This window comes from Chrysochloris asiatica, unplaced genomic scaffold (assembly GCF_000296735.1).
Source record: "Chrysochloris asiatica unplaced genomic scaffold, ChrAsi1.0 scaffold00077, whole genome shotgun sequence".
Lineage (NCBI taxonomy): Eukaryota > Metazoa > Chordata > Mammalia > Afrosoricida > Chrysochloridae > Chrysochloris > Chrysochloris asiatica.
Genome location: NW_006408595.1, coordinates 6,858,983 through 6,870,596, shown reverse-complemented (window position 1 = coordinate 6,870,596; position 11,614 = coordinate 6,858,983). Strand labels below are relative to the sequence as shown.

General features: G+C 40.5%; 1 pseudogene; it reads left to right on the top strand.

Annotated features, from left to right (window-relative positions):
- Positions 1–9,790: 9,790 nt before the first annotated feature.
- Positions 9,791–11,365, top strand: LOC102819632 (annotated as a pseudogene).
- The last annotated feature ends 249 nt before the right edge of the window (positions 11,366–11,614 follow it).

Below are 11,614 nucleotides of genomic sequence, written 5' to 3'. Positions count from 1 at the left end.
CAACTGGTGTCAAGAAAAATATCCTTCATCCATATACTTTTACGAATACAGCTTGAATTTCTGGCATCTCCTTGGTGATGTACTGGTACAAGGCTCTTGCTATTGTTGTTAGGTGACACTGAGTTGGTTCTGACTCACAAAAACCTTATGCACAGCAGAATGAAACACTGCATGAACCTGTGCTATCATAATCGTTATACTTGAGCCCATTACTACTGCCAGTGTGCCAATCCTTCTTATTGGGGTCTTCAAATTTTTTTCCTGACCCAACGCTTTACCAAGTATGATGTGCTCCTCCAGAAATTGGTCCCTCCTGATAATATGCTCGAAGTATGAGAGATGAAGTCTCACCATCCTGGCTTCCAAAAACCATTCTGGTTGTACTTCCAACACAGATTTGTTTATTCTTCTGGCAGCCCATGATACTTTTAATACTCTCCTCCAACACCATGCCTCAAATGTAGTAATTCTTCTATGGTCTTTCTTATTTATTGTCCAACTTTCACATGCATATGAGGTTATTGAAAATACCATGGCTTGGGTCAGGAGCACTTTAGTCCTCAAACTGACATCGTTGCTCTTCAACACTTTAAAGAGGTCTTATGCAGCACATTTACCTAATGCAATGTGTCATCTAATTTCTTGACTGCTACTTCCATGAGAGTTGATAGTGGATTCAAGCAAAATGAAGTCTTTAACTACTTCAATCTTTTCTCCATTAATACTGATTTTATTCGCTTGTCCAGTGGTTAGGATTTTTGTTTTCCTTACATTGAGATGCAACCCATATCGGAGACTGGCGTCTTTGATCTTCATCAGTAAGTATTTTAAGTCCTCTTCACTTTTAGCAAGCAAAGTTGTATCATCTGCGTATCACAGGTTTTTAATGAGTTTTCCTCCAATCCTGATGCTATATAATTATTTGTTTGGATTATTATATGAAGAAAATTTGTTTTTATTCATATAATTCAGCTTCTGAGATTATTTGCTCAGCATACAGATTGAATAAGTATGGTGAAAGACTACAACCCTGGAGCACACCTTCCCTAATTTTAAACCATTCGCTGCCCCATTGTCCTGTACAAACAACTGCCTCTTGGTCTATGTACAGGTTCCTCATGAGCACAATTAAGGGTTCCAAAATGCTCATTCTAAACAATATCATCCATAGCTTATCATCATCAACACAATTGAAAGCTTATGCATAGCCAATAAAGCACAGGTAAACATCTTTCTGGTAGTCTCTGCTTTCAGCCAAGATCCATCTGACATCAGCAATGATATCCCTCGTTCTACATTCTCTCCTGAATCTGACTTGTACCACAGTATGACAGACTGACAGACAAGCAGTAGAACATGCCTTTATGATCCTTTTAATATCACTTGGCTCTGTTGTAACATCACTCACCTCATTTTTAAATTTTGGCTATTTGCATCTTCTCATTCTTTGACTTTATCAATATGGACAGTGGTCTGTCAATTTAATTGATTCCCAAAGAATCAACTTCTAGTCTTGTTCATTTTATTGTTATTGCATTTTTTGTTTCATTAATTTCTGCTCTAATCTTCATTACTTCCTTTTTCTGTTGACTTTTGACCTTTTCTTCTTTTTTAATATGTGCATTTATGGCTATCAATTCTTCTCTGAGCACTGTTTTTACTATGTTCATCAATTTTCAATGGCTGATTTTTCAGAATAGATTACCAGGCCTTTTTTTCCAAGGCACATTTGAGTGTACTTTGACCTTCAACCTTTCAGTTAGCAGTCAAGCATGTTTACTTTTTATACCACTCAAGAACTCTGTTTACCCTTTTACCATTCCCAATTACACCTATAGGATTGAAATAACACATGAAACTTAGTCTTCTGTGTTGAGACAAAATAATCCTGTTAATGTGGAACGTATGCAAGTCAAGACAACTCAGAGTCTCTCATTTCACCAGAAGGTAAGTTCTTTGAGAAAAGGTGGCTATGTACCTGGCACATGGTAGGTGCTCACTAAGTGTTTATTGAATAAGTGAATGAATGAGTGAGTGAATTCAATCTTGCAACAAATACATCTTGAATGTCTGCTGATAATAAGGAAGTGCTATAAGGATGTCCTGGTGTGGTGTTAAGGGTTAATGCACTGGACTGTAAAGTCAGTTTGAACCACAAGGTCAGAGGTTCAAGCTCACTGGCCACTTGTACTGTAGGCAATTTTCACATTGAATAAAATGAAAAGGTTAGAATTAAATGATTAGCCTTGGTTCCTTCTCAAAAAAAGAGAAAGGTGATAGCAAGTTAGGGCAAGAGTGGGGAGAGAATCAAGAAAGTTAGCCTGAGGATGTGAACATCCAGTCAGGTGTGGGTGGGTGTAGGCCTACACTTTACAGGTGGGAAAGCAACTAGTGAGTTTTCAATTGTATGAGTTGCCCTGTTTTTCTTTGCTTGCTTTTCACTACTGTAGGATTTTTGAGACACTCTGGAAGGGACTATAAGAAAAGTACTAAATTCTGAAGGGAACTATTCTGGCACTGTTTGTCATCAAAACAGAAGTAGGTAATACCTGCCTTTAAAAGAATTCTGGTCCATTTTTCCAAACTGCAGAGACAATTTTTCGTTCTGCTATGTATAAGGTCGCTATGAGTCCATACCAACTCGATGGCACCTAACAACAACAACAGAGACAGATTAACCTGAAATAAAACTTTTGGGTGGTCATCTAATACAAGCCAGAAAGACTTTTGAGTTTCTTCAATTGCTACTTATTTTCCACCACAATTCTTATTATAATAATAGGTTTATCTAATATGATCCCTGATCCATTATACATATATCAAATTTTTTATTTTATAGTTATGCTAGGAGTTATTTAAAGATGTAGCACTGTAGAATTTAAACCAGACAAGTAAACTTTTTAAAAATGTTATAAAAAGTAACTGAAATGTGTATACATCCTTTATACAACTATCTCTGATTCATTTCATTGGATTTAACACGGTAGGATGTGTTAAACTATAAATAAAATGCAGCATTTTCTATAATTAGTAAAAAGCTTTTCCGAAGAATTGCTTAACCTCTTGCTGTGTGCAATTGCTGATGGATTCCATTAAAGACTCGGTTTCTGTTAGCTAATCTGAATTCCCAGCAGTCTGGGTTGAAGGAATTGTTTCAGGCACTCAGGCTAGTCAAGAAAGAAAACAACCAACAGCACAGGTGATATAGAATTGTCACTCTTTATCTGCTTTCATTTTGGTGATGTTTAGGGGACAATGATTCATTTAGGGGCATTTCTCCTACTGAATGCTTAATGTACTTGAGAATCAAACAAAAGTTACGTAGAACCCCAGGTTTTCTTTCTTCCTTTAGGCTTAGGTAGAAAGCATGACACTCTCCTGATGACCTCTTCTGAGTTTTGTTTAATTCTGTGGGCCCACAGAGTGTCCCAGTGTAAGACACAGCTAACAAACAAACTCAATACACAGCCAGTCCACTTCAGTGTGGAAATATAAAACATAGCTTCTTCTCAAAGAAATATTTACTCTTTCGCTTTACTTTTTAAGTGGTTGAGCTCAAAGGCTGTAGAAAAGTCGATTCCATAGCATCACTTATTCTGGAAAAATAGTTTAGTACTTTCTTTTATATTTTTTTAATTTTATACTTGTTGATACATATACCACATGATTCAGACACCCCACTCTGAGGCACTTACCCTAGAGGAATGAACATTTACATTCACACCTGAAGCTTTTCACCTCTATTCATAACCACCAAAAATGGGAAACAGTCCAAACAACCTTCAATAAAAATGTCCTTTAACAAGTGAATAGACAAATATCCATTCAGTGGTATACTACTCGGCAAGAAAAAGGAAAAACAATTGATACACGCCACAACTTTGATGAATCTCACAGATATTATGCTCAGTGAATAAAGCCAAACTCAAAAAGTTACATACAGGGAGAACAAACAAGATGGCGGACTGGGTGGAAGTACAGTAAAGAAGCTCCATCAGCAACAACACAGAATAGCAGGCCAAGCAAGCTCAGGTGATGGTGCCAGAACACTGAACCACATATAAAGGAATATTTAGAATGTTGGAATGCTTATAGCTAGGGGAATTTGTAGCAGAAGCAAGAAATCCATTTCTTTCTAACTCAAGATGCTCAGCTGCTCCCAGAGCCACTATCTTGGGTGAGACCAAGCAGAGGAAGGATCAGAGCAGTCACAGAACTGCGGAGATAAAGGTGTGGACATTCTTTTCTTTTGGTACTTGTTCATTGGTCTCTCGCTGTCTGCACACCTCCATTCTAGTGACTAGAGGGGGTGCCTGAGTGAGTGGACACCCCACACCTACTCCAACCCCAACCCCAACCCCAGAGGGTTCTATTACGCATGCACACAGATCTCCTCAAAACTTCAAGTGACAGTTTCCACTTAAAACCAAACAACAATGCAAAACGGCCATGGAACTGTTTATCACTAGGGATTGTGGCGTGGGACAGGCACACTAAAAAAGAAATAGGTCAAAAAAATAAATACTGAGTTATGTCACAATGACCAACAGTGGCACCTGGAAATTTCTCAGGAAGAAGAGTGAAAAGGGAAGCCTATTCCCTGATCACATCTACCTGGAGGCAATCAGAAAACATAAAAAATACACACCCATCTAAGTATTAAGGCCACAGATAACTCCTGAATATGCCCAAAAACAGAAGCAGATAACCATATCAGCACACGTCCAGAAACAAGATAAAGTGACTGAGGCAAATGAGCTAGAAGTAGACCTACATGCCATACTGGAAGATGGGCAGGCTTTGGAAATGCCTGAGAAGGAATTTAGAAAAATGATTATAAAATGTATCAAAATACTATACAATGAAGTTGAGAAAAATAAGGAAGAAGTCAGGAAAGCACTACAAGAACAATCAAATAAAATAGATACAGCATTGGAAACAATGTAAAACCTAAAGAAAGATGTCCAAATGATTAATAATAGAATATCAGAAATGGACAATACACTGAAAGGGCAAAGGAGTAGAATCGAAGAGTTAGAAGCCAGACCTAGAGAGCTAAAAGATAAATATCTCAACAGTATTATGATAGAAGAGCAAACACAAAAAAGGTTACAAAAATCTGAAGAAGGCCTAAGATTCATGTTGGACAATATGAAGAGGAATAACAAGAATTATCAGCATTCTGGAAAAGGAAGAATCACACATGTCCACAGACAAGATAGTTGAAACACTTCTGGAAGAAAATTTTCCTAATATCCTGAAAAGCAAAAAGATAAGCATTCAAGAAACTCAACGAACCCCAGAAAGGTTAGACCCTAAAAGACAATCACCAAGACATATAATAATCAAGTTCTCCAAAATCAAAGATAAGGACAGAATCCTGAAAGCAGCTAGGGAAAAGAGAAGAGTAACATACAAAGGCAAGCAAATCAGATTAAGTTCGGATCTCTCAACAGAAACCAAGAAGGCAAGAAGACCATGGGGAGGCGTATATAAAACCCTGAAAGAAAAAAACCTGCCAACAATGATTCCTCTACCCAGCAAAGCTGTCAATCAAATATGAAGGTGTAAGCAAAACATTCCAGGATAAACAGAAGATAAGGGATTTTGCCAAAGCCAACCCTGCTATGAAAAACATCCTAAAGGAATTTCTGTGGACTGAGAACCAACAAGAACAGACAACAACCGGAGAATAACATATGCGGCATCAGCAACCTGAACTAAATCAACAAATGGAAGAGTCAAGAACAGAATAAAATTATAAGAACAGAGGATCTGAGAAGTCAGTCTATGATCAAACCAATTACAATGTGAAAGAAGGTAAACACAGAGGAACAGAGATCCAGGTGGTGGGAAGATGAGGTCGATTACAAGATAAAATAAAGTGTCTTAAATGGAGAGAAGAGTTAATAGAATATAAGGTAACCACAACAGAGGAGTTGGGGTGGTTGGTTTAGTTTGGATGTCGGGGAGGGCAATACAAGAAGGGGGAGGAGGTGGAGGAACAAGATAGGGAAACACTGAGACAGGTTTGCATGGCCTTAGTGGGACAGCGGTAAATAGTGATGCATGCTCAAACTTGGAACAACAGGGCTCTGTGATACTGGGATCTTGGCATAGCTTGAGAGGGGAAATAATACTAAAATGCTTGACTGTCTTATGAATATTGGTTTCCCTTGCCTACTATTGTAAAATGTACACTTGAGTGGGATAGAAAGGAAAGTTGGGAAACATAATTACAGAATACTTGTAAGCCCATCTTCAGCCTATAACTGATTGGAATACCTAAAATGGGTTCTAGAACTTGCCCAGTGAAATAGGCCTCTTGCAAATCTTTTGCAGAGTATAGGACTTTAGGTGGAATCCTGAGTCCCAGCCAGAACCTTTTGAGGTGGGACATTCCCACTAGCAAGGATAAGCAGATCAGCCTGGAACAGAACAGAGATACATCTTCAAAGAAAGAATGTCAGCATGACTGGCTACTTCAAGAAAAAGCAAGCTCTTTACTAGGAAGCCATCAAGGCAAACAATCAAGTTCCTTCACAACAAACTCCCCTGTAAGACTGAAACTCAGAGGGAACACACAAACAGGTATGTAAGCTTGCTGGTGACTACATTGGTCTACTAGTAGGTGAGTGGAAGAGGAGGAAAGGCAACAATGAAGAAATGGGCTGAGTTCAACCATAGTCCATTGACTCCCGTTGACCTGGATATGAGAGCGAGAAGAGGAAGGGCTGGTTGGTCCAAAGTGTGGTGAGACCTAAGGACACTTGCACCCATGGACAAAAACATAGACACAGAGGACTAGAGCTGAGAGTGAAGCATCCAGCTGATATGAAGTGAGGGGAGATGCACAAGAGCATCCAAACTTGCAGGCAGTACCCATTTGACATAGCCTCAATGGCTTGATAATCAGAACTTGACTAAAGGAAGATTATAATTTTTTTTTTTTGATAAAGGAAACGAGGGTAAATTGCTACAATTTGATGAACCTGACCTATACTCATTGAGGTAGTAACCCTAAATACCAACAGAGAGGGAAGGAATCTTCACATCAAGTATCAATGCTATCCCCTCTGTACACAGGGTAGATAAGGACCGGAAACTTAGACTTTGGCTACCTAAAATGAGGGGGTGATAAAGGCACGAAGTGACTGGTTTACAAGATTTCAAAAGGGAGTTTAGTTTAAGAGTATGGGGGGAAAGAAAGAGTCCCCACTGAATAGTTTTCATCTTGTCTAGATGGATCTGGTGGAAAGAGATGGGGATAAGATTCATATGATTCAATAGTGAATAATTATCACGAATGATTGTGACTGTCACAATTGTAAAGGTAGAAGTTTTGTAACAAAAACAGGGAGTGGTTAATCTTACAGTCCAGAAACAGAGGACCCTAGCACCACCAAGGTAGAAGAGCACAAGCAGAATGCGGGACCTTATCCAGAGAAGCAATGACACCAGAGAAAGAGGCAGAGATGGGGTCATAGAGAGGGGAAGCGACTAAGGACTCTAGATTCATGGGAAGAGAGGGACTAAGAGCTGGTGGGCAGGAGGCAGACTTGCAGAATGTGCCCTTTAGAGATGTAAATTATTATATATGCCTGAGTGGCTGTTTTTTGTTTGTTTGTTTGTTTGTTGTAAGCAAAAGCTAAAGTGGATAGAGAGAAATACTGTTAACTGAAGGTACATGGAGGAGATTATAATAATTGTAATGAAACAAGGTGTATGATTTGTTGAATGTAAAACTGATGATCTGACCTGTAAACTTTCACTCAATCCACAATAAAAACCTTAAAAAAAAAAAGTTACATACAGCATCATTCCATTTATGTAACAGTCTCAAAAAGATAAAACGAGAGAGAGAAAAGCAGATCATTTTTTGCCAAGTTTGAGATGTGAAGGAAGAGGACTGACTATGAGGGCGTCATAAGAAGGGATTTTTGAGGGTGATATAACAGCTCTCATTTTTACTGTGATGATGATTATCAAAACTATACAGATCCTGTTGTTGTTGCTTATCATTGGCATTGGCATTGGCATTGCTATTGTTGTTAGGTGCCATTAAGTCAGCTCTGACTCATAGTGACCCTATGTACAACAGAATGAAACTCTGCTCAATCCTGCGTTATCTTCACAATTTTTGGTATGTTCAGTATCACAGACATTACGTCAGTCCTTCTTGGAGAGGGTCTTCTGTTTCATTGACCCTCAACTTTATCAACCATAAGGTCCTTATCCAGGGATTTGTTCCTCTTGGTAAGACATCCATAGTATGTGAGATGAAGTCTCACCATTCTTGCTTCCAAGTAGCATTCTGCCTATACATCTTCCAACATAGGCTTGTTCATTCTTCTGGCAGTCCATGGCATATTCGCTATCCTTCAGCAACACCCTAATTCCAAGGTCTTCCTTATTCATTTATTTGGTCTTCTTATTCATTGACTAGCTTTCTCATGCATATGAAGCATCTGAAAATACCATGGCTTGAGTCAGGCACACCTTAGTCTTCCAGGTGACATCTTTGCTTTTTAACATTTTCAACATTTTGCAGGAGATTTGCCCAATACAATATGTCATTTGATTTCCTGAAAAACCATAGAAGTGTTTAAACTCATAGAAGAATAAATCTAAAAAGTCAATTGTTTTGTCTATTTGGAAAAGAAAAACACACACGTCACACAAGAAATAGTAGGAATAACAGAAAAATAGTATTTTAAAAGATAACAAGTGAAATGTTTCCAAGATTCTTCCTACCACTTCTGAAAAGCAGCAATCCAATGAGGGAAATTCAGCTACAAGGGCCAATATGTCCTGGAACAACCTCAGGCTCTCCAGTTGCTTCTGGAACTAGGTGGAAAGTCAGCAGCCATTTTTGGGTTATAGAGAGAAGCCTTGGTGGGTGCCTCTTATTTAAAGAGACTTCAATAACTTCTCCACATCACACCTTAGCCTGTCATAACTCTTGAAACTGGTACCATTAGAACATTCCCTAAGACTTAACACAGGTGTCTTTGTTGCACTGTTGGTAGTGGTGGCGGTTCCAATTCAGTGACCCTGTGTAGGATTGCCAAGGCTATAAGTCTTTACAGGTGCGGAAACCTCATCTGTCTCCAGCACAACAGCTGGTGGGCTCCAACAGCTGGCCTGATTGTTAGCAGTCCAATGCTTATTTAAAGAAGCACAATATTCTCTCTATTGCACTATATATACATAGTTGTTGTCGTCGTTAAGCGCCATCAAGTTGGTTCCAACTCATAGTGACCCTGTGTAGGATTTCCAAGGAGTGGCTGATGAGTTTGAACCACCAACCTTGCAACTCAAGCCAACCTTGTGGTCAAGTGCTTATCCTACAGTGTTACACCAGGAAAAATAGTCCATTAACAAGAAAAATGTTCCTTGGGTGAAGTTGACTCCGAAATTTTGAGAGATTGGCATACAGGGCAACTGTATATGCTAGAATGACCAGGATGAGAGGGCTGGAACAGGAAAGTCTCCCAAGGGAGACCTAGGAAATCAGTGGAGGCCACAAAGGCCAAAGTCACCAGTGAGGATAGCTCCTAGTAAGAAAAAAGGCAGGGCTTGCAACCCTGGTGTCCCCTAGCTCCAGCGGTCTGGTCTCTGCAGCTCTCACAGGCCTGCGGATCATGCTGCGGATGCACGGGGCCCGCCTGCTGCCCACCGATCGTTGGCTGCCTTTAGTCCACCACTACCTTCAGCTCTTCCCTTCCGCGCTGGACCGCGGATCAGGAGAGCCGAGGCAGCCCCAGGGCTGCCTGTGTCACTGGGACAAGGGCAAGGTTGGCTGCAACCTACAGTCCATGACACGGGCGTCAAGGTCTAATCAGATGGAAAGACCCTTTAATAGCGATCAACGCGGATGCGGTGTCCTGGTACAGCTGTGGGCCCGCTGTATACGATCATGCACACCTTGGCCATGCGAGCTCATATGTTAGATCTGACATAGTCTAAGGATCCTAATCAAGGTTTTTAGATGCAACATAGTCATGGTAATGGGAATCACAGATGTGGATGATAAAACCATCAGAAGAGCCAGAGAGATGAATATATCATCCACTTCTCTTGCCAGTTTTTATGAAGAAGATTTTAAACAAGATATGGCAGCCTTGAAGGTTCTTCCACCCACAGTATCCTTGAAGGTAACTAAAAATATTCCTCAGATAATTTCTTTCATTGAGGGAATAATTGCTAATGGGCATGCTTATTCAACACTGAAGGTAATGTCTACTTTGATCTTAAGTCTAGAGGAGACAAGTATAACAACAAACTTGTCGGTATGGCCCAACATGCAGTCGGAGAGCCAGTTGATTGGACGAACGGCATGCCAGTGATTTTGCCCTATGGAAGGCAGCTAAACCCCAGGAGATTTTTGGGACATCGCCTTGGGGAAATGGCAGGACTGGCTGACACATAGAATGTTCTACCATATCAAGGTTGATGTTTGGAAGTCAATTGGATATCCATTCAGGTGGGATTGATTTAGCTTTTCCATATCATGAAAATGAAATTGCACAGTGTGAGGTCTTCCATCAATGCAAGCAATGGGGATATAATTTTCTGCATTCTGGACATTTGCACATTAAAGACAAAGAAGAAAAAATGTCCAAATCGTTTTTTAAAAAACTACATTACTATTAAGGCTTTCCTAAAAAAGTTTTCACCTGACGTCTTTCGGCTTTTCTGTATGCGGCGCAATTACAGGTCCGCTGTAGACTACAGCGACACAACCATGCAGGAAGCCCACATCTCCTCCGTGGGATAGCCTCCTTCATTGAGAACGCACGGGCCTATATGAGAGGACAGCTGGTGTGTGCCTCCATCAGGGAAGACCAGTTATGGGAAAGACTAAGCAACACAAAAGTGGCTGTGAAGGCTGCATTTGCCACTGACTTGGACACACCCGGAGCTTTAGATGCTGTTGTGGACCTCATTCACCATGGGAACAGATAGTTTAAGGCAATTACTCAGGAAATTGCTTGTCCTCGAAGTCCTGCTGTGTTTGGCGCCATAGTCTCCTACATTGAAGAGGTTTTAGAGACTGTTGGAATCTCTCTGGCAAATCAACAGTTGACTTCAAGTAGACAGCGACACGGCCACTTTACGCAGCGTGGTGGATGAGCTGATCCGGTTCCATCAGATGATGTGTCAGTACGCACTGACCACGCAGGAGGCCTCCCGGGAGGTCCGGCAGCAGCAGCCCCTGCTTCAGGCATGTGATGCTCTGCGCAAGGACCTCATCGTTTGCAAGGACCTCATTGCACACATCAGCATTAAGGAAAGAAGCAGTACAGCGTCTACGTGTGAACTACTGGATGAAAGGACGAAAGACCAGAAACCAGGAGACTGAGGCTGAGATGCATGATGTGGAACCCCACTTCTCCCAGCACAGCTTCTCTACCTTGTATGTATGATGAAACTTTACATTAAAGTTTCCTTCTATTGTGGCTAGTAAGCCGACTTTGAAACGAATTACACTCATGCCGTCCCACCGGCATGTTAGTTGGCCTGAAGCATTAAATTTGATCATAGCCCCAGGAACCACAGACACACAGTTCAGTTTAGTAAAATCATGTCAAGTGTCTGCTAGGTGACTTGG